The following is a 24,491-nucleotide window of genomic DNA, read 5'->3' as shown; positions in this document are numbered from 1 at the left end:
GGCTGAAAGGGCGAGTATGTTTGGCGCTACCAGGATTCGAACGCGATACCGTCAGATTACAAGTCGAATGCCTTAACACGCTTGGCCATGACGAACCAATAAGTAGAGATATGTAGAACATATCATAACCAAGTAAATATTAATGATGTAATTACCTCGAGCTTACAACGATTAAAGATTAAGTTCATGAAGTAAGATTATTGAACCGAACTTATAAAAGTGCTGTCTAAATCATCAAATCTACCTGATGTACCCACAATGGATGTCGGAACCCGAGATTTAACGTTGTAAGCGTGTCATACGTAACATACAAGTATGTGTAGCTGAAACACTTTATTGAATCATTGGAAAAGATACCTAACTAGCTTCAACTACAGGTAAGTGTTCCTTAGAGAAGATGTTATTTTACACTAAGGCCGGTGTACCAACAATGGTCGGTTCATTCTGTATATTCAACTTTACGAAGTACTAAGTCACTAGCCAGGGATGACAATAACAACTGTTTGTTATGAATAACAATAAAAACAACAACTGTCCACTATCAACAACAATAACAACAGTCCACTATTAACAACAATAACAACTGTCCACTATCAATAACAACAACAACAGTCCACTATCAACAACAATAACAACTGTCCACTATCAACAACAATAACAACAGTCCACTATCAACAACAATAACATCTGCCCACTATCAACAACAATAACAACCATCCACTATCACTAATAATAACAACTGTCCACTATCAATAACAATAACAACAGTCCACTGTCAACAACAATAACAACAGTCCACTATCAACAACAATAACAACTGTCACTATCAACAACCAATAACAAAGCGGTCCACTATTAACAAACAAGTAACAACTGTCACTATCAATAACAACAACAACGGTCCACTATCAGCAACAATAACGGCTGTCACTATCAACAACAACAACAACGGTCCACTATCGGCAACAATAACGTCTGCCTACTATCAGCAACAATAACAACCATCCACTATCACTTAATAATAACAACTGTCCACTATCAATAAACAATAACAACGGTCCACTGTCGGCAACCAATAACAAACGGTCCACTATCAGCAACAATAACGGCTGTCACTGCTAACAAATAACAACAGTCCACTATCAACAAGCAACAACAACTGTCCCCTACTAACAATAATATCAGTCCGCTTTAACAATATAACAGTTGTCACTATCAACAACAATAACAACTGCCCACTATCAACAATAATAATAACTGTCCACTATCACTAACAATAACAAGAGTCCACTATCAACAACAATAACAACCGTCCACTACTAACAATAACAATAGTCCAATATCAACAACAATAACAACTGTCCATTATCAACAAAAATAACAACCGTCCACTACTATTAACAATAAAGGCTGTCACTATCAACAACCAATAACAACCGTCCACTACTAACAATAACAACTGTCCACTATCAACAATAATAACAACCGTCCACTATCAACAACAATAACAACTTCCACTATCAACAACAATAACAACTGCCCACTATCAACAACAATAACAACCGTCCACTATCACTAACAATAACAATAGTCCACTATCAACAACAATAACAACAATCAACTATCAACAACAATAACAACCGTCCACTACTAACAATAACATCTGTCGGCTATCAACAACAATAATAACTGTCCACTCTCAACAACAAAAACAACTGTCCATTATCAACAACAACCGTCCACTACTAGTATAACGTGTGGTCATTTATCGGCAACCAGTAACTACTGTCAGTATCAGTAACAGTAACAACGGGTTTGCTACTAACAACAATAACGGCCGTCCACTGCTAACAGCGTTAACAACCGTCCGTCACTACTAACAATAACAACGGTCCACTATCGGCAAGCAATAACGGTTGTCACCATCAATAACAATAAAACAGGTCCACTATCAGCAACAATAACAACTGTTCACTATCAACAACAATAACAACCGTTCACTACTAGCAATAACATCTGTCGGCTATCAACAACAATAACAACCGTCCACTATCAACAACAATAACAACTGTCCACTACTAACAATAACATCTGTCCACTATCAGCAACAATACAACAGTTGTCACACTATCAGCAACAGTAACGTCTGTCACTATTAACAGCAATAACAGTTGTCACTACTAACAATGACAATGGTCCAGTATCAGCAACAATAACGGTTGTCACCATCAGTAACAATAAAACAGTCCACTACTAACAGTGACAATGGTCAGTATCAGCAACAGTAACGGCTGTCACTGCTAACAATAACATCTGTCACTATCAGCAGCAGTAACAACCGTCCACTATCGGCAACAGTAACAGCCGTCCACTACTCAGTAACAGTAAAGGCTGTCACTATCAGCAACAGTAACAACCAGTCCACTGCTAACAGTAACAACTGTCCACTGCTAACAGTAACAATGGTCCAGTATCAAGCAACAATAACAAGCTGTCCGTTATCAGCAACAGTAACGGCCGTCCACTACTAATAACAGTAAAGGCTGTCACTTTATCGGCAACAATAACGGCCGTCCACTGCTAACAGTAACGGCTGTCACTATCGGCAATGGTAACAACCAGTCACTATCGGCAACAGTAAACGGCTTCCACTATCGGCAACAATAACGGCTGCCCACTATCGGCAACAAGTAACAACCGTCCACTATCACTAACAGTAACAATAGTCCACTATCAACAACAATCAACTATCAACAACAATAACAACCGTCCACTACTAACAATAACGTCTGTCATTTATCAGCAACCAGTAATGGCTGTCCCTCTCGGCAACAAAAAAAACGGCTGTCTGTTATCGGCAACAGCCGTCCACTACTAGCAGTAACGTGTGTCATTTTATCAACAACAATAACTACTGTCCAATATCAATAACAATAACAACCGTTTACTACTAACAACAATAACAACCGTCCACTACTAACAACAATAACAACCGTCCACTACTAACAATAACAACAGTCCACTATCAGCAACAATAACAGTTGTCCACCATCAATAACAATAAAACAGTCCACTATCAACAACAATAACAACAATCAATTATCAACAACAATAACAACCGTCCACTATCAACAACAATAACAACTGTCCACTACTAACAATAACATCTGTCCACTATCAACAACAATAACAATTGTCCACTATCAACAACAATAACATCTGTCCACTATCAACAACAATAACAATTGTCCACTATCAACAACAATAACAACCGTCCACTACTAACAATGACAATAGTCCAATATCAACAACAATAACAGTTGTCCACCATCAATAACAATAAAACAGTCCACTACTAACAATGACAATAGTCCAATATCAACAACAATAACAAATGTCCACTACTAACAATAACATCTGTCCACTATCAACAACAATAACAACCGTCCACTACTAACAATGACAATAGTCCAATATCAACAACAATAACAACTGTCCACTATCAACAACAATAACAATCGTCCACTACTAATAACAATAAAAACTGTCCACTATCAACAACAATAACAATCGTCCACTACTAATAACAATAAAACTGTCCACTATCAACAACAATAACAATCGTCCACTACTAATAACAATAAAAACTGTCCACTATCAACAACAATAAAATAATATCATTTGGTGAAATGACTCCAGCCGTTAGTTACCATCTGACTCATGGGGAGGATCTTAACAAAGAATTGAAGTGATAACATCAATCTTGAAGTGAGGGGACTCAGGCTGGTGGAATTTTTTAAGTGGCAGCTGAAGTGATACCATCAATCTTGAAGTGAAGGGGCTCAGGGAGATGGAATTCTTTAAGTAGCAGCTGAAGTGACAACATCAATCTTGAAGTGAGGGGACTCAGGAAAACGGAATTCTTTAAGTGGCAGCTCACCCCGATTTTTCTGCTTTGTCTGTCCCGCTCTCAAGCTTCACCCCTGATTTTACCTGTACAGAAAAATATCTTATAATGGATTTATAAAACACTAAAACTCAAAGGAAAGTTCTGGTAAGAAACAAATCTTAAACCTCGTAGATTTTATTTACAGAAGGTTAGAAAAGAAGACTGATTGACAACATGTAAAAAGAAGAAATCAGAGTTGAACGTTTGTACCTGATAAATATGGTATATCGCTTGGTCAACACCTTGGTCACAAATACGCCTGGGAAAAGTAACGTTTGTAATTCTTTCTTCATAATTACTTTGGGCTTAGATTGTATGTTGTTAAGCACAATGGGCTATCTGAGCTTTACCCACCACGTGTGTCGAAACCCGATATTTCACGTCATACAGAGTTGAGCTTTTAAAAAACACATAAAATCATCTGAAAATTACTTTATTGACTAATTTAGAACAGAATAATTAAACAATACATTTAATTTGACAGATTTTAGTAAATGTTCGATGAATAATAACAAAACATTTATACTTTAACCAGGAACAATTTTCTGGAGGTTCTTATTAGATGAATTACTAACAAAAATTCTGAAATTTAATAACATATAATGAAAGAAGCTAATAGAAATGGTATTTTTGCGACATTGGTTTTTATTGGTGAAACAAAGTACAACCATAGGTTCCTGAATTTCTTAAATTGTTAGATTTTGTTACTCTGTTGGTAGAGGACAGATCCAACGTTTGTTCTTTCTCTCCTTATATGGGTAGTCTAGGTAATCAAAACGTTGAAGACTATAAATTATTCAAAAAATAAATTCAAAATCTTTCAAAACATCTGAAACGAATAATACAATTCTTATCTTCGACTCTGAAACAATATAGGTTTTTAAGAATATACTTGTCATCTTCAACTCTGAAAAAATGTTTGTTAGTTTTTAATAATACATTTGTCATATTCTTCTCTAAAACAATATTTGTGAGTTTTAAGAATATACTTGTAATCTTCTACAGTAAAACAACGTTTGTTAGTTTTTAAGAATATACTTGTCATCTTCTCCAGTAAAACAACGTTTGTTAGTTTTTAAGAATATATTTGTAATCTTCTACAGTAAAACAACGTTTGTTAGTTTTTAAGAATATATTTGTAATCTTCTACAGTAAAACAACGTTTGTTAGTTTTTAAGAATATACTTGTAATCTTCTCCAGTAAAACAATGTTTGTTTATAATATTATACTTGTCATTCTCTACTCTGTGTTTATTAGTTTTGAAAAATACATTTTTCATCGTCTACTTTGAAACAATAATTGTTAGTTTTTCAAAATATACGTGTTAAAATATGCTTTACATCTTTTATGAAACAATGTGTATTTTTAGAATATACTTTTCATCTTATACATTAAAATTATGTTTGTTTATAAGTTTATACTTGTCATATTTTACTCCCTAACAATGTTTGTTTGCTTTTAAAAATACATTTGTTATATTCTATTCTTAAACATTGTTTGTTAGTTTTTAAGAATACATTTGTGGTCGTCTACTCTAAAATAGTCTTTGTTAGTCTGATAAATATACTTGTGATATTATTCTATGAAACAATATTTGTTTTAAAACACACTTCTCTACTCTAAAATAATGTTAGTTTTTAGAACATACTTTTCATCTGAAACAATGTGTTTTTAGTTTTCTGGATATATTTTCTATATTCTACTATAAAGGAATGTTTAGAAGAATACACTTTTCATCTTCTACCAGGAAACAATGTTAGTTTTAAACAATATAATTGTCATCTTCTACCATGAAACAAGGTTAGTTTTTAAGAATACATTTATCATATTCTACTTTAAAACAATGTTTGCTTTTATGAATACATTTGCCATATTTTACTTTGAAACATTGTTTGTTTCTGTTTGAAAATACGTATGTCATCTTCTGCTCTAACACAATGTTTCCTAGTTTTTAAGAATGTATTTGTTATGTTGTACTGTAAAGCATTGTTTATTAGTTTTACAAATATACTTATCTTTTTATACGAAACAATTTGAGTTTTTAAGAATAGATTTGTGATATTCTACTCAAAAACAATATTTATTTTTAAAAATACATTTATCATATTCAACTTTAAAAGAATGTTTGTTTGTTTGTTTTAAAGAATACGTTTGCCATCTTCTACTCTAAAACAGTTTTTTGGTTTATAAGAATATACTGTGAAACAATGTTTGTTTGGTTTTAGGAATATACTGTGAAACAATGTTTGTTTGGTTTTAGGAATATGCTGTAAAACAATGTTTGTAGTTTTAAAGAGTATACTTGTGATATTCTACTTTGAAACAATGTTTGTTGTTAAGAATACATTTGTCATATTCATCTCTGAAAGAATGTTTTCAGTTTTAAAAACTACAATTGTCACTTTCTACACTGAAACAATGTTTCTCAGTTTTCAAGAATACCCTTGTCGTCATCTCTTCTGAAACAATGTTTGTCGGTTTTTAAGAATATATTTGACATTCTATTTTAAAGCAATATTTGATTGCTTTTAACAATACATTTGTTATCTTCACTCCAAAACTATGTTTCTAATCTTCTACTATGAAACAATGTTCGTTTTTAAGAATATACTTGTGATCTTCTGCTATAAAACAATGCTTATTTCCTTTTGAGAATACATTTGTCGCCTTCTTCTCTAAAATAATGTTTGTTAATTTAAAGAAAACATTTCTTATTTTCAACTGAAAAAGAGTTTTGTAGTTTTTAAGAATTTACTTGTCGTTACCTATTTAGATACATTGTTAGGTTTCAGGAATACTGTCGTCATCTTCTACTCTGAAACAATGTTTGTTTTTTAAATTCACTTGTCATATTCTACCAAGCTCTCTTATTTAATAAAAGAAAAACGAATCAAACATTCAACACTAAATAACACCAACACTCGGTTAAGCTAGATATGAATAAAACTAAGCTCTCTTATTTAATAACAGAAAAACGTATCAAACATTCAACACTAAATAACAACAACACTCGGTTAAGCTAGATATGAATAAAACTAAGCTCTCTTATTTAATAACAGAAAAACGTATCAAACATGCAACTCTAAATAACAACAAAACTCGGTTCATTCGTGTCATCGCTTCTGTTTCACATCAACGAATATTTTATTTCCTTTCCACTTTTACTTCCGTAAAAAACATTCCTCGTGCTCACCAAGTTACACGATAATGCACTACAATCGCGTGCAGAGAATTTTTTTGAAAAATTGCCTAACACTAGCTTGATGCCTTGTAACTTGATACTTTATCATTGTCACTAAACAATACGTTGACATATGGTAGTGCCTTCTGTGCTCTTGTTCTTAATTAACTACAATTACAAGCGTGCTGTTTTCAAACACGCACGTTCATAGTACGCGCAGTCACGTTACAAGCTGGAGAACACATTGTACTGTTTTTTGTTCTCCTGTTCTAAACTGATCTTAAGAAGTTATTAGAGTCACATATATAGACAGTTACTATAAAATAAATTCAGAAAAACTAGTCACATACGGAAACATTATACGTTCACTGTTAGTATTATGATCAAAGACAAATTTTTACACATTAATTTAGAGAATATCATACAAGAACATTGTATATTTATATATCTATTGGATAACACTACTTTCAACACTTTTAAATTCCAGCCTAAATTTATCCTATAAATTAACATTACATTTTGCATTTAAAACGAAACATAAACTAAACTAACTTGATTAATACAAAAGATATAAGGAAGAAATGAAAAAGGTTGGAGAGTTAGTAGTTCTCTGTTAACAATCATTTGTAATAAGGAAGAAATAAGAAAGTTGGAGAGTTAGTAGTTCTCTGTTAACAATCATTTTTAATAAAGAAGAAATAAGAAAGTTGGAGAGTTAGTAGTTCTCTGTTAACAATAATTTTTAATAAAGAAGAAATGAGAAAGTTGGAGAGTTAGTAGTTCTCTGTTAACAATCATTTGTAATAAAGAAGAAATAAGAAAGTTGGAGAGTTAGTACTTCACTGATAACAATAATTTGTAATAAGGAAGAAATAAGAAAGTTGGAGAGTTAGTAGTTCTCTGTTAACAATCATTTTTAATAAAGAAGAAATAAGAAAGTTGTAGAGTTAGTAGTTATCTGTTAACAATCATTTGTAATAAGGAAAAAATAAAAAAGGTTGGAGAGTTAGTAGTTCTCTGTTAACAATCATTTGTAATAAGGAAGAAATAAGAAAGTTGGAGAGTTAGTAGTTCTCTGTTAACAATCATTTTTAATAAAGAAGAAATAAGAAAGTTGGAGAGTTAGTAGTTCTCTGTTAACAATCATTTTTAATAAAGAAGAAATAAGAAAGTTGAAGAATTAGTAGTTCTCTGTTAACAATCATTTGTAATAAGGAAGAAATAAGAAAGTTGGAGAGTTAGTAGTTCTATGTTAACAATCATTTGTAATAAAGAAGAAATGAGAAAGTTGGAGAATTAGTAGTTCACTGTTAACAATCACTTGTAATAAAGAAGAAATGAGAAAGTTGGAGAATTAGTAGTTCTCTGTTAACAATCATTTGTAATAAGGAAGAAATAAGAAAGTTGGAGAGTTAGTACTTCACTGTTAACAATCATTTTTAATAAAGAAGAAATAAGAAAGTTGGAGAGTTAGTAGTTCTCTGTTAACAATCATTTGTAATAAAGAAGAAATGAGAAAGTTGGAGAATTAGTAGTTCTCTGTTAACAATCATTTGTAATAAGGAAGAAATAAGAAAGTTGGAGAGTTAGTAGTTCTATGTTAACAATCATTTTTAATAAAGAAGAAATGAGAAAGTTGGAGAGTTAGTAGTTCTCTGTTAACAATCATTTTTAATAAAGAAGAAATAAGAAAGTTGATTCTTCTACACGAATTTCCTTTGGTACGTTTCTCCCAACGTAACACAACAGTTAATTATAGAACACGATTAAATGGCGAGTGTTTTGAAAAGCGAACTGTTTGGGTAAATGAACACAGTAAATGTCAAGTTTAGTACGTGGAATATAAATAGTTTTCCACTGGTATCAAGGTATATTTGATCTATAGATAAAGAAGTTAACCACATTAATTCATTCATCCAATAAGTTTGTCCATACCTTGTACTAGAGTAAAATAATGGTGTTTCTGTTAGTAGTCAAAACAATCAGGATAATGAACCGAGCTGATCCACAGTTCTTACTTTCAGGTAACAATAGAGCCTTAAGTAACTACAACGATTCCAATGTAACATTTCTAAAGTACAGCTATATGCTGAACTCTGCTGAGATGGAAACACGTTCATTACATCCTATTATCATTGTTCAATTCTTTGACGCAACCTTTCCGTTTCTCCGCCGCAGCTTTGTATATCGAACCAGCCCTGCAGCTTCTAACTCCATATCCGCCTCACCTTCACTCTAACACACTAATTTACATGCATACTATAGATGTGGGACAGAGTGTTCTTTTTACTTCAGGGACCACTAGCGTTTCCTGTGCGGCACGAGCTCTTGGTTCCTCTCTGAGTCCACAGTTTCATCTCCCTTTCTTCCCGCCGCTACCAATCACGTGCTGCCTCTTACATGAGCTCGTGATACGAGCTGTCTTCGACAGGCTCAAACCCTTCAACGACCTCAGCTGCTAGTGCAGAGAAACCGTTTTTCAAACGGGGAAAACCTTTGAATCGTTGAGACGAAAGTGTAAAAAAACATACCAATATTATCCAACTATTTCATTATTAAGTGTAACAGATGTTTTAGTTGAATATATGATAAACAAGTGAACTAGTTCACAACAACATTAACAGTCAGTAATTAGTGTTCCTACACTGATAATTATACAGTTTACTTCGTGACTAATTAGTGTTCCTACACTCATAATTATACAGTTTACTACGTGACTAATTAGTATTCCTACACTGATAATTATACAGTTTATTACGTGGCTAATTAGTGTTCCTACACTGATAATTATACAGTTTACTTCGTGACTAATTAGTGTTCCTACACTCATAATTATACAGTTTACTACGTGACTAATTAGTATTCCTACACTGATAATTATACAGTTTATTACGTGGCTAATTAGTGTTCCTACACTGATAATTATACAGTTTACTTCGTGACTAATTAGTGTTCCTACACTGATAATTATACAGTTTACTACGTGGCTAATTAGTATTCCTACACTGATAATTATACAGTTTACCACGTGACTAATTAGTATTCCTACACTGATAATTATACAGTTTACTTCGTGACTAATTAGTGTTCCTACACTGATAATTATACAGTTTACTACGTGACTAATTAGTATTCCTACACTGATAATTATACAGTTTACTACGTGGCTAATTAGTATTCCTACACTGATAATTATACAGTTTACCACGTGACTAATTAGTATTCCTACACTGATAATTATACAGTTTACTTCGTGACTAATTAGTGTTCCTACACTCATAATTATACAGTTTATTACGTGGCTAATTAGTGTTCCTACACTGATAATTATACAGTTTACTTCGTGACTAATTAGTGTTCCTACACTGATAATTATACAGTTTACTACGTGGCTAATTAGTATTCCTACACTGATAATTATACAGTTTACCACGTGACTAATTAGTATTCCTACACTGATAATTATACAGTATACTACGTGACTAATTAGTGTTCCTACACTGATAATTATACAGTTTACTACGTGACTAATTAGTATTCCTACACTGATAATTACACAGTTTACTACGTGACTAAATAGTATTCCTACACTGATAATTATACAGTTTACTACATGACTAATTAGTATTCCTACACTGTTTGTTTGTGTTTTGGAATCTCGCGCAAAGCTACTCAAGGGCTATCTGCGCTAGCCGTCCCTAATTTAGCAGTGTAAGACAAGAGGGAAGTCAGCTAGTCATCACCACCCACCGCCAACTCTTGGGCTGCTCCTTTACCAACGAATAGTGGGATTGACAGTCATATTCTAACGCCCCCACGGCTGAAAGGGTGAGCATGTTTGGTGTGACTGGGATTCGAACCCGCGACCCTCGGATTAGGAGTCGAACACCTTAACACATTTGGCTATGCCGGGCCATTCCTACACTAATAATTATACAGTTTACTACAAGACCAATTACTATTCCTACACTAATAATTATACAGTTTACTACAAGACCAATTACTATTCCTACACTAATAATTATACAGTTTACTACAAGACCAATTACTATTCCTACACTAATAATTATACAGTTTACTACAAGACTAATTAGTATTCCTACGGTAATAATTATACAGTTTACCACGTAAGTAATTAGTGTTCCTACACTAATAATTATTCAGTTTACTACATGGCTAATTAGTATTCTTACTTGGTTACTTGGGTTGGCTGGTGGGCATCCGGGAGGGTGTGTCCAGCGGGTCACTACTACTACTACTACTACTAATGTTACCGGTGGTCAACTGATTTTTGTGACATCTGTTCGGACCTTTATTGTAGCTGTCACGAGAGATGCTAAAAGGGGCTCTGAGACTGACAATTCCATCTTCGTCTTTTGAGTGCATGAGAGACTCTGATGCTCTTGCGTGATTGTTGCCACAAGAATGTTATATTTTGAGGAAAAGAGTGACATCTGGTCTGTTGGTTCTGCTGATGCTGCTAGTTGGTCAGGTTTCTCATTGTACTTGGCACCAGCGAGGCCTGGGACATACACAAAAGTGAGAAATTTATCATGGAGATAAGGTGCAGCCATATTTCTCCACCCATCAGGTAGCCAGCCACTCTGGATTCTCTGCAACACTGCCATGGAGTCGGTGGTAAACACGACTGTGGCGACATCAGTGAATTCTCGGACAAGCCATCCAAGAGCTTGCTTGACAGCCTCAATTTCCATTCTTGTGGTACTTGTATACAGGGTGCATGTTCCAGACTCCTCAGTTATGGGTGTGCCATCCAGAAACGCAGCAAATCCCCAACCTGCTCTTATGATCTGTGGTGTGAAATAGCTGTCTGTTGTAATGATGAGATTTACCTTCTGGCCAAGTTCCTGGAACATTTCCTGACATACTGTTTCTGCTGCACCTTGAAGTCTGCAGTCTCTGTTGAACTGCAGATCTTCTTACAAGTCACTGCAGATACTTCAGACAACGACTTCCTCTTTAGATGAGAACTAAGGGCTAATTCAGACCACGACTTCCCCTTTAGATGAGAACTAAGGGCTACTTCAGACCACGACTTCCTCTTTAGATGAGAACTAAGGGCTACTTCTTCAGACCACGACTTCCCCTTTAGATGAGAACTAAGGGCTACTTCAGACCACGACTTCCCCTTTAGATGAGAACGAAGGGCTACTTCAGACCACGACTTCCTCTTTAGATGAGAACTAAGGGCTACTTCAGACCACGACTTCCTCTTTAGATGAGAACTAAGGGCTACTTCAGACCATGACTTCCTCTTTAGATGAGAACTAAGGGCTACTTCAGACCACGACTTCCTCTTTAGATGAGAACTAAGGCTACTTCAAGTCTTGTGTGGCGTAGAGAATGTCTTTGTTGGTTGGATGGTTGAGCAATGAAAGAGTACTTCATTGTAAAGATGTGAAGTCCATGTCTTGGGTTTTTCCAAGCCTTGGCAAACAGTATGGCTCTTTGCAATGTTTGCCTGTCCTTAATATTTGGGAATCCAGTGAGATGATGGAGTACTGGCACTAGAGATGATTTTGTGCAACCTGTGATGATTCTGAGACATGCGTTCTGTATTCTTTCCCGTCTTCTAAGCTGGTTGTCGCTGAGTTGTGCCTGGGGCAGTGCATAATCAACCACTGAAAGCACAGGGCTTCTGTACAGCATGCTTACCTGCTGCAGCACGAAGGGGATTCATTCCTTTTGTAGTCCTGACAATGAGCTCATCCACGTGCTCGGAGAAGTTCAATTGCCTGTCAAACTCAATGCCCAAAAAGCACAATGAGTTCTCGTGTGTAATTTTTATTGCATCCAAAGGTTGGAATGGGAATATCTGATGTTGAGAGTAAGAAACAGTGCTTTGACTATCTGTGAATTAATCTTTACACCAGTCTCTTATCAGTGATGTCGAAAACCCACTTGTTGAGAAATTTATATGCAAAAACGGCTCGTTTGGGTTGAGAAAATATTTTACATAGAAGAGCGAACAACGTTTCGACCTTCTTCGGTCATCGTCAGGTTCACAAAGAAAGAGGTAACTGACCGGAAGCTGACCACATGTTTGAAAGGGGGTTGTGCAACTGAGTGTCGGAACGTAGAGGGAGGTGTCAGATGTTTGAATATATAATATTATTATTCTATTACATTTAATATAGGTATAAAGGCGTTCCTTTATATTGGTTTATTTTGGGTTTAAGTTGTTGTATAAGTAAGGCTTCTTTAATTTTGCGTTTGTTTATGTTTGTTTCTTTATTTAGTATTTGGGTGTTTTCTATTGTAATATTGTGGTTATTTGATTTGCAGTATTCGAAAACGTGTGAAGGTGACTATTTATGTTCTTTGAATCTGGTTTCCATTTTTCTACTTGTTTCTCCAATATAGAAGACGTGGCAGTTATCACATTGTATTTTATAAATAATGTTGGTGTGGTGTTTGTCAGTGTTTTTACATAATATAGACCTCAGTTTTGTGCCTGGTTTTTGAATAAATTTGGTATTAACTGGTATGTCATATTTTGTTACTAATTTTTGCCAAATGTTGGTTATTTGTTTGCTGATGTCAGGAATATGTGGTATACAGCAGTATATGGTTTCGTGATTTTTTGATTCGTGAGATATATTTACTTTTGTTGGTTGATTTTGCTTTCTGTCTAGGTGTGTGCGTATAATGTTTTCTACGGTTTGTGGAGGAAACTTATTGATGTTGATGAAGTATTGTTTTATTTTGTCTAATTCATCGTTAATTTTATCTGGTGAGCATAGTTTTATGGCTGTGTTTATTTGGTTTCTTAGTATGTTGAGTTTTTGTTTTGTTCCATGTGCTGAGTCCCAAGGAATGTATAGTCCAGTATGGGTGATTTTTCGGTGGATTTCTGTTTTAAATTGTGTGTCAGTTCTTGTAATTTTGAGGTTAAGAAATGATATTTGATTGCTTTCTTCTTGTTCACATGTGAAGTTAATGTTGGGATATATAGAGTTAATGTGATTGAAAAAACAATTAAGTGTGTTCTATAGAGGTGAATCCCGCAACCGTGTCATCTACATATCTGTACCAGTATGGTGCTGGATGTAATGCTGTGTTAATTGCTTGTGTTTCAACTTGTGTCATAAAAATATTGGCTAGAACTGGTGATACTGGGTTGCCCATGCTTAGGCCATTTGTTTGTATGTAGTTGTGGTTGTTGAACATGAAGTTTGTCTTCATCTTGGTGAATTCTATGAGGGTTGCTAATTGGTTGCTAGGAATGTCTGTAGTTGGGTTAGGGTCTCGGATATAGAGTTCTAAGGCTATCTTGCAGGCTTCAGTGGTTGGAACTTCTGTAAAGAGGGATATAACATCGAAACTGGCCATTAAGGCTTTATGATTAAGTTGATTTAGATTAGACTTGAAATTAAAAGAGTCTTTGATGAATGAGCTGACTGATGTTACATATTTGGAGAATGCCCATGCTATGTATTTACCAAGATTGTAATTAAACGATTCATATGTGGACATTATTGGTCGTAATGGACACTCTGGTTTATGAGGTTTGGGGATGCCGTATATTTGTGGTGTGCGTGAGTCGGTTTTACGTAGGTAAGAATAAAGTGTTTGTGAAATTGTGTTGGCTTTTTTCATTTGTAGTAGTAATTTGTTCAGTTGCGTCTCGTGTGTCTAAAGAAACAAACATAAACAAACGCAAAATTAAAGAAGCCTTACTTATACAACAACTTAAACCCAAAATAAACCAATATAAAGGAACGCCTTTATACCTATATTAATATAAAAAAATAAATAAAATTATATATTTAAACATCTAAGCCCGCCCTCTACATTCTGACACTCAGTTACACAATTTCTTTCAAACATGTGGTCAGCTTCCGGTCAGTTACCTCTTTCTTTGTGAACTGGACGATGACCGAAGAAGGTCGAAACGTTGTTCGCTCTTCTATGTAAAATATTTTCTCAACCCAAACGAGCCGTTTTTGCATATAAATAAACCAGTCTCTCATGTTGTTCAGTCTGAGTTGAATCCTACTTGTGATCATTTTTGTAGGTGTCTCACTGGCATGAACCAAGATGTCATCAACAAAAGTTTTGATTATGATGTCAGGTCTGTCCAGCCTTCCGTTATCAAGGGTGTAAATGTTAAAAAGGACAGGTGACGTAGGTTATCTTGTTGGAGGCCAGTGCTAATGGTTTACCAGTCTGACCTCCATTCATCATCTTTTATGATGAAACGACGCTGACTGAGGGCCGATATAATCCATGTGATACACAAATTTGGGAGTTCCAACTGCAACATCTTGTCAGCGAGAGAGGAAGTCACACCCTATTTTAGGCATCTTCAAGATCAAGAGCAACTGCTAGTGTTCTCCTTCCTTTCCAAACTAGACCACGTTTCAGTTGTGAAACTGGCATCATTGATCAAAGTTTTACGTTGAGTATCCTCCAAGACCTTCAGGAAGCAGGTGATGTTTGGTGATGTAGCGAGCAAGAACTCTCTCAGGGATATTTCGAATAAAGTTCTGTACCACAATGATACGTTATCCACTAAGGCTTTTGGGGTCTTTTCCTGGCTTTAGCACATCACTTATGAAAGCATTTGTCCAGAATTCTGGGATGACTCCTGACTTCCAGCTCTTTTCATAAGCCTTTGCTAAGCTATGGATTACCTCTTTTGGCAGGTCTTTAACATTCTTGAAAATGATGCCATTTGGCCCGGGTGCTTTTTCCTTACTGGTCCTGATGGCATCTAACTGGATCTTTCTGTTGTGGGTGTTGTATGTTTGGTCATCCAGACGTTCCATTTTGATAGTGCAATCTATCCTGCTAGCGATGGCTAGTCCACTGTTGCCTAACAATCTATCCAAAGTTCATCATTCCAGGTTGAATTAATCATTTCTTGAAGCTTAGTCTCGTGCAGAAGTATCAGGTCGAATGTCCCAGTTACCTTCTCTAGGACAAGTTTGTTTCCTCTTATTCCCCTGATGAGCCATGAGACGTTTCCCTGTCAATCTTTTGCACTTTGCAGTGAGTCGTCTCTTCCCAGCTCTTTTCCCAGGCCTCGTCTTCCTAAAATCTTTTTCCTCCTCTTACTCCTATTTACTCTTCTCCTGTTGACCATTTGGGTCATCTGTCCAGGCGCACACACACTGTAGCGCTGGCCAGCACCCGCATGGGCGCTAATTGTCGAGTTTATTGTACCTGTCGGCGTCAAGTTACTGTCCACTTGTGGGGCACTGCCCCTAAGCCCCGTACGCCCAATGAGGTAAGTATACAACGACGGGTCAGTGCCTTTTGCCTAGAGGCTGCCTGGGTTAGGCGGGCCGCGAATGACCAATGGCGCTAAATAGCAACCCCACCATCGTAGACGACCCATAGTGGGTATCTTTACGCCGATATGAACACCCTTAAAACCGGTTAATGCCACCTACCGTGTTGTGTCTGCTGGTAGCAGCATCAGCAACTGGAGTGCCCTCTCCAGGATTTTAGTTAAGTCATTGGTCATCTGGAAGACTTCTCAACCGCCTGAAGAACAGTCACTCCTCCTCCTTTCTGTCAGAGCCAGTCCCCTTAGCCTTTAGATAAAAATACTAATCCGCAAGGCAACAGAACTATTTGACCCATAGTCTTGAATGGTGGATGTCAGAACGTGTCCACACCGATGGGCTATGCACATAGCATCTCTGTGGCCCAAGATGCTCCGAATTCCCTTGCAGTTTAGCCTGGGGCCGTGAGGTTCCCAGTTACTGTGTGTTGCCACGGATAGGCACTGTAAGAGTCCTGGTGCAGGAGAGACTGTGTACTGGCAGAGGGAAACTTACATAGTCCGCTCCCCTATCCACCTGTAGGCTAGCCAGCGGAGGCAGCTGAAAGGGAGAACGTAGAAGCACTAGATTTAACTACACTACGTCCACAAGTCGCATCCTGTGGTAGCACCAACAACAACACCTACATTAATAATTATACAGTTTACCACATAACTAGAAGAAATAATATATTAGAGATATTTCACAGATAAAAATGTTTATTTTATTAAGGTGTATATGACTTATGATGTTCTTTGTATTACACAATGTTTAAAGAAACGATAACATTAGTTAAAGTTAATTAATTAAAGTTTTTTTGAGGTAGATTAACACATGGAAGAAATGTTTAGACATGAATGGGAATTTGTAAACTAACAATAGCTCACAACCGGACAGTTTTATAAATATCTTGTTTATACAACAATGTTAGATACTTTGTAGCTTTAACTTTGATTGGACTTGTGAATGCGTGATACAGTCTAGGGTGCGTCAATAAACAAAAAGTTGTGACACTCAGTCGCTCTCTTATAATTTGATTCCATTCAATGAAAAAAATATGCTGGCGCAAAAATCAATCCAATACATTAATATTTAGGGGTTGCGCAATGCGGACAAAATAACAACGTGCTTCCGGAACCAAACGAAAAATTGGCATTAGTGAAAGGCTAGCTTCGACTTTAGACAGAACCCAGATCAGTGACCGAAAAGCCGCGCAAATTTTGCTTCCTTTGCAGCTCATATTGGACATAATATCGAGGATCTTGCCATTAGCCCAAGTTCCATAAGGAGGAAACGAATTACTAACCGTACTCTTCTAGCAGCTGAATTGAAGGAAAGTGTTTCTCCAAACGTTCCTTTAACATTACATTGGGATGATAAGCTGATGCCTGACTTGGGTGGCAGAGAGAAGATCGAACGTTTGGCAATTTTAGTTTCAGGTGAAGGTGTAGAAAAGATTCTTTCAGTGCCCAAGATTGACAGTGGGGATGCAAATTCAGTAGCTTCTGAGATCGGATCAGTTTTAGTAGAATGGAATGTAAAAGACAGAATTAAATCACTTTGCTTTGACACCACGGCGACCAATACAGGATCCAAATCTGGCGTCTATCTGAGGATTGAAATGTTACTTGAACGTAAGCTCTTGCACCTTGCCTGTATACATCACATTTTGAAGATTCTTCTGAGCGCTGTATTCTCTACTCTCGTGATAGAGACATCAAAAAGTCCAGATATTACTTTGTTTTTAAACTTTAGAGATTGTTGGCCTAAAATTAATAAAACTAAGTACATAACAGCAGTAGAAGCAATGCCACCCGAATACAGCCTTGGAAGGATGATATTATTCAATTTTGTCAGAATCTCCTTCAATCTCATCAACCACGGGTCGATTATAAAGAGCTCTTGGAATTAGCTGTCATTTTTCTTGGATCTCTTCCACACGGACGTTCCTCAGTTTCTTTCAGTACTTCTGGTGCTGTACATCGTGCACGATGGATGGCTCGAGCAATATATTCTCTTAAAATTTGGATGTTCCAAGAGGAGTTTGGTAGACTGCAACCACGGCCTGCTTCATCTCGTGTTTCATTTGACGCACATTTCTGCAGCAAACTTGGCGAGTTGTGTGTCTTTATAACTAAACATTACTTGCTCTCATGGTTTACAGCTAAGGATGCTTCCGTGGCAGCTCGAAGGGACCTTACACTACTCAAGGAACTTGCATTGCATGAAAATCATATGATTAAGGAAGTTGGTACAAAGGCAATGAATCGGCATTTATGGTATTTATCTGAGGTTGCAGTTGGGCTTGCGCTCTTTGATGACGGTGTAACGAATAGCGATAAACTCAAGATGGTCTCAAATATGAATACCGTGAAAGGATCTCCTAGGCCAACTCCACGTTTAACAGTTGATGTTGCAAGCAATGCTGTTTCCAGAAAACTTCCAGATTTTTTTACCTCGGCAACGAAGAAAATTTTCTACCATCTGGATATTAGTAGCGCATTTTTATCATTACCACCGAAAGAGTGGAGCGCCTCTGAAGAGTACAAACAAGGAAAGGACAGAGTAAAGAAACTTTTTGTGACAAATGACGCAGCTGAAAGAGAAGTAACTTTAATTCAACAGTTTACATCAAAGGGCTGCACCAAGAACGAAGATCAATTTCAGTATATGATTCAGGTGGCTGAAAACATCGGCGAACATAATGCGAAGGGGGCAGGCAAGATAAAACTTCAATGAAATAAATTTTTCTTTCAAGCTTTTATGTTTTTTCTAATTGTATAATCAATAAATATTAAATAATTTCTTTAAATAATTTAATTAACATTAACAATGTAATGTAGGGTAAATTTAAGGAAAATAGTGAACTTTGCGAGGGATGCGCGACCCCTAAATACTTCGTGATTGAAATGAAACTTTGTCTATGTTCTTTTCTCATGCAGTGGCACAACTGAGCAAAAAAAATGGGACATTTTAATATTTATCCTTTATTCGCTGACGCACCCTAGTGATACACTGTAGTCTTAGCTTTCATGGGTCATGTAAATGTGTGATACACTGTGGCCTTAACTTTGATGGGTCTTGTGAAAGTGTGATAAACTGTAGCCTTAACTTTGATGGGTCTTGAAAATCATAAGATACATTGTAGCTTTCATTTTGATGGGTTTTGTAAATGTAAGATACACTGTAGCTTTAGCTTTCATTGGTCTTGTAAATGTGTGATACTCTGTAACCTTAACTTTGATGGGTCTTGTGAAAGTGTGATAAATTGTAACCTTAACTTTGATGGGTCTTGTAAATCTGTGATACACTGTAACCTTAACTTTGATGGGTCTTGTGAATGTGTGATACACTGTAACCTTAACTTTGATGGGTCTTGTGAATGTGTCATACTCTGTAACCTTAATTTTGATGGGACTTGTGAATGTGTCATACTCTGTAACCTTAACTTTGATGGGTCTTGTGAATCTGTGATACACTGTAACCTTAACTTTGATGGGTCTTGTGAATGTGTGATACACTGTAACCTTACCTTTGATGGGTCTTGTGCATTTCGTTCCAACTACAATTTTATTCGACATATTAGGATGCGAATGTTCTGTGATGATTCGCTGGTTGAATTCTCATTAAAAATAGTCAAAACTTCGGTAAGAAAACAAATTAGTTTTATTCATGCAAGACGTTTCAACACAAACTACTTTCAACAAACATAATACAATTATAATAACCAAATCATGTTTGTTCCATACTGTATATTCTGATAACGTGTTAGGTATCTGAGTACGTAATATTGTGTATTGTAACACCAGATTGCCTGCTACATATCTGTTTGTTGTATTCTCGTCATACTTTGTGCGTTATTTATTCCAGACATTACTGAATATTGATTTATGTTTATTAACATGATATCTGATGAAGAGAGTGAAACATAACTTTCACAATAATTACATTTGAGTCCAAGTAAAATATTAAACCAAGAACGTGACATTAGACTATTAGACAATAGCTTTATGAACAAACGCACTAATGATTTCTGTAAAATAAAATAAGCAAGAATAAACGTTTGGGCCTCCCACAGTACTTATTGGTATTTGTTTTTATCTTCAAACAGCTACATCAATCAAATGTGTTACACATCTCACAAGAGTTGTTATTGTTTCTTTTTATATTGAAAAAGCTTCGTCAAACAAATATGTTAAGCCTCTGATAGTAGTTATTACTGTTTGTTTTTACCTTCAACGGCTACATCAAACAAATATGTTAGGCCTCTGATAGTAGTTATTACTGTTTGTTTTTTACCTTCAACAGCTACATCAATCAAATAAGTTAGGCCTCTGATTGTAGTTATTACTGTTTGTTTTTTACCTTCAACAGCTACATCAATCAAATAAGTTAGGCCTCTGATTGTAGTTATTACTGTTTGTTTTTTACCTTCAACAGCTACGTCAAACAAATATGTTAGGCCTCTGATAGTAGTTATTACTGTTTGTTTTTTACCTTCAACAGCTACGTCAATCAAATAAGTTAGGCCTCTGATTGTAGTTATTACTGTTTGTTTTTTACCTTCAACAGCTACATCAATCAAATAAGTTAGGCCTCTGATTGTAGTTATTACTGTTTGCTACATCAATCAAATTACTTAGGCCTCTGATTGTAGTTATTACTGTTTGTTTTTTACCTTCAACAGCTACATCAATCAAATACGTTAGGCCTCTGATTGTAGTTATTACTGTTTGTTTTTACCTTCAACAGCTACGTCAAACAAATATGTTAGGCCTCTGATAGTAGTTATTACTGTTTGTTTTTTACCTTCAACAGCTACATCAATCAAATACGTTAGGCCTCTGATAGCAGTTATTACTGTTTGTTTTTACCTTCAACAGCTACGTCAATCAAATATGTTAGGCCTCTGATAGTAGTTATTACTGTTTGTTTTTTACCTTCAACAGCTATGTCAAACAAATATGTTAGGCCTCTGATAGTAGTTATTACTGTTTGTTTTTACCTTCAACAGCTACGTCAAACAAATATGTTAGGCCTCTGATAGTAGTTATTACTGTTTGTTTTTACCTTCAACAGCTACGTCAAACAAATATGTTAGGCCTCTGATAGTAGTTATTACTGTTTGTTTTTACTTGGCCTGAGAAGAGAAAGTGCTTTAATCCACTCTTTGTTTTTAAGAAAACTGAACTTTGTGAGATAGGATTAGAGACTGAAAGAAGATATTGCATTTCATACAATAATCGAATGAATCAAGTTTTCAGTGTTTTGAAAATAACAATGATGTAGGATTCGATTGCTCGCACTGGTCCGGCATGGCCAGGATTGGTTAAGGCGTTCAACTCGTAATCTGAGGGTCGCGAGTTCGAATCCCCGTCGCCCTTTCAGCCGTGGGGGCGTTATAATGTGTAACGGTCAATCTCACTATTCGTTGGTAAAAGAGTAGCCCAAGAGTTGGCGTTGGGTGGTGATGACTAGCTGCCTTCTTTTGCGGAGATAGCCCTTATGTAGCTTTGCGCGAAATACTAAAAACAAGACTAATCGCTTCCTCGCGATGGACAGAGTGAGATAGTCCATTGTGTAGCTGTGCACTAAGAAACCATCAACAAACTCCGAACTTTGATACATCAAGCAACTCCCTGTGTTATAGTACTGACAGGAACTCCATTCTGCTGCTACAGAAATTAGGTCACATCGAAGTGATACACATGTAAGTATGTAGGTGTTTCGTATGTTCACGTATTTATAGTTTCTTACTTGTACTATGAACTATGAATAAAGTAGAACTGGTAAAGCATACAAGACTCCAAGCTTGAAATTTTATTCTCTGTAACATCGAATGAGCTGCGGAAATTGATTTTTTAAAAAGGTTCCTACTTGTTATTACTAATAATGCAAGTCATATTCTACACTTATATTGTAAAACTCGAATATTTATGAGTACAGAATAGCGGGAAATTAATTTGTGAACATGTTTGCTGAAATAGGTCGAAATTAAACTACAAGAACAACAGCAGAAACGGAAATTGGGTTCTCGGTACAAAAAACAGTGGTGTTTATTTCTGAAGTTAAGTACGTATTATACCTGATTTCTTCCTATGATTGAATATTAACAAGTCTCTTAAGATTGAATATCTGTTTATAAATCAGGCAAGTTATGTTTTATGGGTGATTTTTTTTGTAACTGTATTTGCAAAGAAATGAGTACCATGTTTTATATAAATTCGTTCTATTAACAGATGGGCCCGGCATGGCCAAGCGTGTTAAGGCGTGCGACTCGTAATCTGGGGGTCGCGGGTTCGCATCCCGGTCGCACCAAACATGCTCGCCCTTTCAGCTGTGAGGGCGTTATAATGTGACGGTCAATCCCACTATTCGTTGGTAAAAGTGTAACCCAGGAGTTGGTGGTGGTTGGTGATGACTAGCTGCCTTCTCTCTAGTCTTACACTGCTAAATTAGGGACGGCTAGCACAGATAGCCCTCGAGTAGCTTTGTGCGAAATTCCAAAACAAACAAACAAAAAAACAAATCTATTAACAGAAGTCTCATTTCCTTTACCATGTTTTATATAAAACCGTTATATTAACCGTTCTATTAGTAGTATACATACTATATCTACGTTTCACTGATAAATGTTAAACCTCTCTTTGGTTAAAAAAGCAAGAAAATCAGGGCTATGAAACCAGTTGGTCCAATAATTTAACTCAGTAACACAGCAAGACTAGTAAGCTAAGCATGATATTGAACAAAAGCCAGTTACTAACATCGGTAAGTTTAGTAAGGCAAACTAAGTTATGTCAAATTTATCTTGTGACATTTCTCAATTCATGATATTCAAACCAATGTTTTGGTTAACAACTATGAATTTTTTACAATTTCACAGATTCCTACCTAAATTATAAGTCCATCAGCAAGTACAGATGTAACATAGTTACAAACTACTAACACATAGAACTGTGGGATACGAATAAAACTGTGGTACTTTAAAATAAGTCTTTTTCAATTTTCAACTGAAATACCTCGAACCACAAAAATGATCACGCTGCATGTTAAAATAGAACTTAACAGGTGAAGTTCCAAGTACATATATATGCACAAAGTAAAGACGTTAGATGTCTTTACAATAGCTGTTCGTGAGGATGTTAACTGCATAACAACTCAGTAGTTGTTAAAACTATAATTAATTGTAATTCATTATATAAAAGTTTGAATCTTTTATTGAATACAGTGGTACCACGGTTCTCGAACGCCTCCCTTCTCGTACAATTCGGTTTTCGAACATATTGTTTGAGAAAAAAATTATCTTTGTCGAACATAAGCTTGGTTCCTAAACCAAACTGTCGTGGCCCGAACCCCCGAAATAACCCGACTGATGACCCGAACGACCCTTTGATCATTTTCGGCCCGAGCCAAGCTTGACCAAAACATTTTACCGCACCTGTCACTCAGTCCACACCCCCGATAAAATCTGATGTGAACGTTCTCGTTTTTCTTTTTGGTTTTTTTTCTTAATATTCTGACTAAATAAACCACCATGGGGTAAAAGAAGGATAATTAAAGCAGCAAACCAAAAAGAAAAAGTTGTTAGAGCTACAATAGAGGTGAAAAAAGATTTCATAGCAAATTTTGAGAGTGGTGTTCACGTGTCTGACCTTGCTACACAGTTTGGTATGGTGAAGTCTACAGTCTGCACCATACTGAAAAATAAAGAGGTCATCAAAGGAGCTGATGTTACAAAAGGAGTGACAGTGCTCACAAAACAAAGATCACAAACAATGGAAGAGGTAGAAAAACTGTTGTTGATTTGGGTAAACGAAAAACAGTTAGCTGGTGATAGCATTTCTGAGACCATCATTGTGAGAAAGCAAAGCAGTTGCATGCTGACCTCCTGAAAAACACCCCTGGAACGAGTGCTGATACAATTGATGCCTTTAAGGCTAGTAGGGGGATGTTTGAAAAATTTAGGAAGAGAAGTGGCATACATAGTACGGTGAGACATGGGGAGGGTGCCAGTTCTAACATAGACGCTGCTGATAAATTTGTTAGGGAATTTAAAGACTATGCAGA

The 24,491-nt window shown here is 36.0% G+C and overlaps 1 long non-coding RNA gene across 1 annotated transcript in view; it reads right to left on the bottom strand.

Annotated features, from left to right (window-relative positions):
- Nucleotides 1-2,902: 2,902 nt before the first annotated feature.
- The window catches only part of LOC143238484 (uncharacterized), a 34,989-nt gene continuing 13,400 nt past the window's right edge, over nucleotides 2,903-24,491 (bottom strand). Inside the window, exons 2-4 of the long non-coding RNA XR_013020603.1 lie at nucleotides 9,067-9,625; nucleotides 4,160-4,346; nucleotides 2,903-3,993 (exon numbers count right to left, since the gene is read on the bottom strand). This is a non-coding gene — a long non-coding RNA (uncharacterized LOC143238484). The remainder of the gene's footprint in view (nucleotides 3,994-4,159; nucleotides 4,347-9,066; nucleotides 9,626-24,491) is intronic.

The sequence above is a fragment of the Tachypleus tridentatus genome, chromosome 13 (genome assembly GCF_004210375.1).
Source record: "Tachypleus tridentatus isolate NWPU-2018 chromosome 13, ASM421037v1, whole genome shotgun sequence".
NCBI classification, from domain to species: Eukaryota; Metazoa; Arthropoda; class Merostomata; order Xiphosura; family Limulidae; genus Tachypleus; species Tachypleus tridentatus.
The sequence above is the reverse complement of the archived record's forward strand: the minus strand, read 5'-3'. Positions and strand labels throughout refer to the sequence as shown.